The sequence below is a fragment of the Oryza sativa genome, chromosome 4 (genome assembly GCF_034140825.1).
Source record: "Oryza sativa Japonica Group chromosome 4, ASM3414082v1".
Taxonomy (NCBI): domain Eukaryota; kingdom Viridiplantae; phylum Streptophyta; class Magnoliopsida; order Poales; family Poaceae; genus Oryza; species Oryza sativa.
The window spans coordinates 9803539-9809538 of record NC_089038.1 but is presented as its reverse complement, the minus strand read 5'-3'; positions in this window follow the sequence as shown (position 1 = coordinate 9809538).

Sequence of the window (6000 nt, the reverse complement as noted above, 5' to 3'; positions counted from 1 at the left end):
GACATGTTTAGCATGGGCACATGATGATATAGTGACATATTGTGGAGTTGTGTCTTGTGGGTACAGTGGTACACCTCTGGCCAGAGTAAAACTATTCGAATAGCCGTGCCCGCGGTTATGGGCGGGTCTAACAATGTCTTTCGTGATTAGTCTCACACTTCTCACCATAATAAATGATGCTATAACTGGTAATAATTTGATTAGCTCCTGGTTTGGAATGGTATATTCCTGGTTTGGAGATAGATCTGTACAGCCGAGTATGGTTGTTCAGGATAGTTGGGCCTGAGCAGCATGGGTGTGCTGTTCAGTGTTGATTAAAATTGATGATTAATTACTCTACTGTTTAATAATTCTCAAATGTTTGCTAAATGCTGCTTTTGCAAATGAGCCCTATATTATGCTATTCTTTGGTATCCTTGTGCACTTGCATATTTGTTGTGTGGCTTGTTGAGTATGTCATATGCTCACCTTGCAATAATCAATCAAACCTCAGTTGAAGAAAAGTTGCGAAGGAGCAGACGTTTGGCTTATACCCCAGTTGAGCTGCCTGTGGGAGTGGAGCCGGAGCTTCGCTAGACCGTAATTCCGCTGCTGTTTTCTCTTTTCTTTTGTAAGTATGTAACGTTATTATTGTGATGAATCTGTATATTAAATTGTCAGTTTGTGTACCTCGGCTGGTTCCAGGACGAGGATTTTATGCTCAAATTAGTTCGGAAATTACTAGTGAATTTCTGGGCATGACATGGATGCAGGGTTTTGAGGGAACGGTGGAGATTCACTCCCTATGGCGGTTGGAGGGTATTACCGACCTTTCCAACCGTCATAACCATCATTACCTGCCTATTTAAGGAGTACCAACTTTACATTATGTTCATGTTATACTGAATATGCTGCTAGCTTATCTGGGAGATGCTTTGGTGCGGGTATAGTGTTTGCTTATGCAATTACTCTATGTCATGACGATGATATTAGAGTAGTATCTAGTAGTTTAGACGTGGTGTCTAGATTACGGGATATCATTATTTGGGGTTATATATTGTGGATGAGAGGTGGGCCGCTGATGGTGACAGCTCAGTACGGGTATTCCTCCGCGCCTATATATAATCCTAAGTTAATTTCCTGGGGAGGGTATTCCTCCATATTTAGCCCCGGTTGGATGGTTATGACGGGCTGTCGTAAGGAACTCGACAGTTAGGGGTGGCATCTCGAAGTACCAGGAGGGCATCGGATAGAGGATATTAGCTAGTATATCAGTTAACTAGTATGTATGTATACTATGTATATTAGAAGTATAGTAATAGATTCTCTTTCTCTTTTCTTTCCACCTAGCTTAGATTATTTATTATGAGAATAAGTAGCTAATGCTTGTGTGTTACTCTACCCTTGGATTATCTTAACCCCTGCTTAGAATATGATTATCACAAGTAATATATAAATTATTAGTCAAGTTCTCTCTACATGATTTTCCCACGAGATAAAATAAATACGATACCCTTGGAATACTCTCTGGGGAAATGCTACAATGGTATATCCGTGCGCTTGCGGATGAACTCTGTAACCATAATATACCAGAAGTATTTATGCGCCATTGCTGGGAATTATATTTGTAGTAATGACGTTAAGAAATACCAACAACGGCGAGCTGATGGATCGAGGGCTCCGGCGACTTTACTTCGTCTTCTTGAAATTGGCCGGCTGCCTTACAATTGGTGGGGGCGTCAAATGACGCTTCACCTTCATAGGTGCAGGGCTACAGGATTCCGCGACCCCCTCCTTCTCCGATGCCGTCAAAGGCCAGAGTAAACCTTTGCCATACCCACCATCGGGAGTTCGCACTCCCTGAATGCGAAATCGCTCCTCCTTCGGAGTGGATGGAGTTGCGGTGGGTGTGACATACTTGTGGAGCACCTCATCCCCTACCTTGGTGGCCTTCTCATCGTCTTGGAAAAGGCGCCGCACCTTCAACAGACTGAGTTCACCCGTTGTTAGCCGTCGCGCTGGCGAATCCCCCCGGATTTTGGTCTTCGTAAAATGGCGAGGGGAGATGGATCGCGTTGCCGAACGGGGGCCGAACGGGACCGAGGAGGGTTCGGCCGAACCCCTGGTTCGGCCAAACCAGGGAGCTCGCCGATGGGTTCCAGATTTGCTAGGAAGCCCGACACTGTTGCAAGGGGTTGTGCCCACAGTGCTTTCACCCCCTCCATCGTGTAGTGTTCCACCAGGATGAGTTGATTCACCTGTGTTGGCTCTCCGTCGAGATTGTACGTGGAGTTGGAGGAAGAGCCGATGAATGGGATCAATGATTTTCTAGCCATTGGTGATTTGGAGGTGATGGAACAATGGAATTGAGGTGAGGATGAGAGGAGGCTTGCAAAAGTGGGAGAGAGGAGGAAGAACAAGGTTCTGGGTCTAATACGGCTGTTCTACCACTAAATGCACATCACAAAGGATTATAGACGAACAGGGGAGACTGGGTTCAAAATTAGGGCCGATCGGGCTCCGCCCTGGTTCGGCCGAACCAGCAGGTTCACCCGAACCCTGATGGGTTCGGATGGCCGTCAATTTTTTTCCTAGGCCCACTTAATCCTAAGCTAAGCACGAGAATGACAACTATACATGGTTCTTAGCATGCAAAAGATGAGATCATCATGGTTCATAATCGATTAATTCAATAACATCAACTTCTTCATCTAAATTTTCATTTGGCTCAAGGAAAATCTTTAAGCGTTGACCGTTTACCTTGAATATATTACCTGATTCGTTGCGGAGTGTGATTGCCCCGTGCGAAGAGGTGTCTATGACGTCGAACGGTCCTACCCATTTACTGCACAATTTTCCATGGCCGAAAAGCTTAACCCTGGAGTTGAACATTAGTACTTTGTCTCCTGGCTTGAATTTCTTGATTTTTATCATTTTATCATGCCAGTGCTTCGTCCTTTCTTTGTATATCTTCGCGTTGTGGTAAGCATTCTATCTCCATTCTTCAAGTCCAGCAATTTGCACTTTTCTCCATTCTCCTGCTCCCTCAAAGTCCATGTTCCAGTTCCTGATGGCCCAGTATGCTCTGTGCTCGAGTTCTACAGGGAGTCGACATGACTTCCTGTAGACTATCTGATAGGGGGACATTCCAATGGGTGTCTTGTATGTTGTCCGGTATGCCCACGGTGCGTGCGGCAATCTATCCTTCCATCCTGTTCCCATTTTGTTGACTGTCTTCTGCATAACATTCTTGATCTGTTTATTTGATGTTTCTGCTTTACCGCTGGTCTGTGGATGGTAAGGAGTAGTCACATTGTGTTTGGCTCCCATCTCTCATAGGTCTCAGAAGGTTTTGTCCATGAAGTGGGAACCTCTGTCAGTTATGACCATCCTAGGGGTACCAATACTTGGGAAGATGATTTCTGTGAACATCTTTTTGGCATGCTTCACATCCGCGACGCTGCACGGCATAGCCTCAACCCATTTGGAGACATAGTCGACTGCCACCAGGATGTACTAGAAGTTGTGGGACTTAGGGAAAGGTCCAATAAAGTCTATACCCCAAACATCAAATATCTCGACTTGCAAATTGTATGTGACGGGCATTGCATCACGAGCAGTGATTCCTCTTTGCCTATGGTAGCTTGTGCATCCTCTGACGAATTCTTTTGAGTCTTCATACATTGTTGGCCAGAAGAAGCCGCTTTGCCAAATCTTGGCCTGGGTGCGGAATGCACCGTAATGGCCACCATAGGGTGAGGCATGGCATCGTTCTATGATCTTAACTCCTTCATCAGCCGGCACACATCTTTGTAGTAAGCCATCGGAGCAGACCCGATATAAGTATGGCTCATCCCATATATGATGGCGACTTTCGTACTTTATTTTTCGTTCGTTTTCCCCTGATGGTATGTACTTGGATACCATGTAGTTCATTATGTTGGCATACCACGGGTTGGAGTCGCGAACCATCATCAGCATGTCATCTCTCAAGAAGTCATTTATCGGCTATTCCTGCGTGTCAGTGATCTGCAACCTAGACAAATGATCTGCTACGGAATTTTCTACTCCCTTTTTATCCTTATTTTCTAAGTCAAATTCTTGGAGCAGCAAAATCCATCTTAAGAGACGCGGTTTAGCATCTTTCTTAGTGGGCAGGTATTTTAAAGAAGCATGATTAGTATAAATTATCACCTTAGCTCCCACCAAGTAAGACCTAAACTTATCGATAGCAAAAACAACCGCGAGCAGCTCCTTTTCAGTAATCGGATAATTTAACTGAGCTCCGGTTAGAGGTTTGATAGCATAGCAGATTGCATGATGCCTTTTATCCTTGGTTTGGCCCAAGACCGCACCAACGGCGAAATCGCTTGCATCACACATGATCTCGAAGGGCAGAGTCCAATCAGGCGGTTGAATGATTGGAGCAGAGACAAGTGCCTTTTTGAGGATTTCAAAAGATTTCAGAAGCGCGTCATCGAACTCAAAAGGCACATCCTTGGCTAGCAGATTGGTTAGAGGTCGGGCGATTGTAGAAAAGTCCTTGATGAACATTCTATAAAAGCCAGCATGTCCCAAGAAGCTGCGGATTCCTTTGATGTTCATAGGAGGAGGAAGTTGATCTATAACATCGATTTTAGCACGATCAACTTCGATTCCTCGTTCGCACAGTTGATGACCAAGAATTATCCCTTCACGGATCATGAAATGACACTTTTCCCAATTGAGTACCAGGTCCTTCAATTGGCATCGTTGTAAGACCTTGTCTAAATTCTGCAGACAATGACCGAAGGTCTTTCCATAGATAGTCATCCATGAAGACTTCCATAATGTCCTCGATCATGTCTGAGAAAATAGACATCATACACCTTTAGAAAGATGCAAGAGCGTTGCACAGTCCGAAAGTCATTCTGCGGTATGCATAGGTGCCGTACGAGCATGTGAACGTAGTCTTACTTTGGTCCTCCGGATGGATAGGAATTTGGTGATACCCAGAATACCCATCAATGAAATAGAAGAAGGAATGATTTGCCAGTCATTCCAACATTTCATCAATGAAGGGTAGCGGGAAATGATCCTTTTTCATAGCCTTGTTAAGCTTCCTATAGTCAATGCACATCCTCCATCCGGTTATGGTTCGTTGTGGGATAAGTTCTTTTTGAGCGTTTGCAATGACCGTCATTCCTCCCTTCTTAGGCACAACCTGGACTAGGCTAACCCACTCACTGTATGGTACGGGATAAATAATCCTGGCATACAGAAGTTTCAAGACTTCTTTCTTTACAACCTCTCGCATCGCATTATTGAGCCATCGTTGAGGTTCCCTAGAGGGAGTACTCTTGGGGTCAATAGGGATACGATGGTTGCAAAGTGCGGGATTAATCCCCCTGAGATCTTGAAGCAAATAGAGAAGAATAGAACGATGCTTTTCCAACACAGTGAGAAGACGTTGAGTCTCGTCCTCAGAGAGCTTGTCACTGATTATGACAGAGGCTTCTCTATCATTGTGTAGGAAACCATAGCGTAGGCCTTGAGGTAGAGGTTTTAGCTCAAGCGGAGGTCGAGGTGGCGGTTCCATGATTGGCAGATTGAGAGTCTCGCCGGGATCCGCTTCTTCCTTGATGAAATCGGGGACTTCATCTTCCAGAAGGGCCCCGGGAGACTCGTGAGGGGGAACTGCGGTAACCTCCTCTGCTGACTCAATTTCTGGGAGAGGGTCGGTCAAATCAATCCTTGCCCGTGAGAATGGAACTGAAAATTTATTCCCTCCCAGTGTTATTTTGAGGCTGTTTAATCAGGGTGTGTTAATAAGAAGTTGTTCAATAGGTAGCCCGATTAGGATGTCAAAGTCTTGAATTTCAAAGACGTGGAAATCCAAGATCGCCTCCCTGTCTTCAAAGCACACAGGCACATCTTGTACAATCACAAATCCTTCAATGATATTTCCGTTCAGATGCTTGAAGAATTTGTTCGTCGGGGTCACTGCCTTATCGCTTAAATAAGCGAATGCAAAAGACTCGG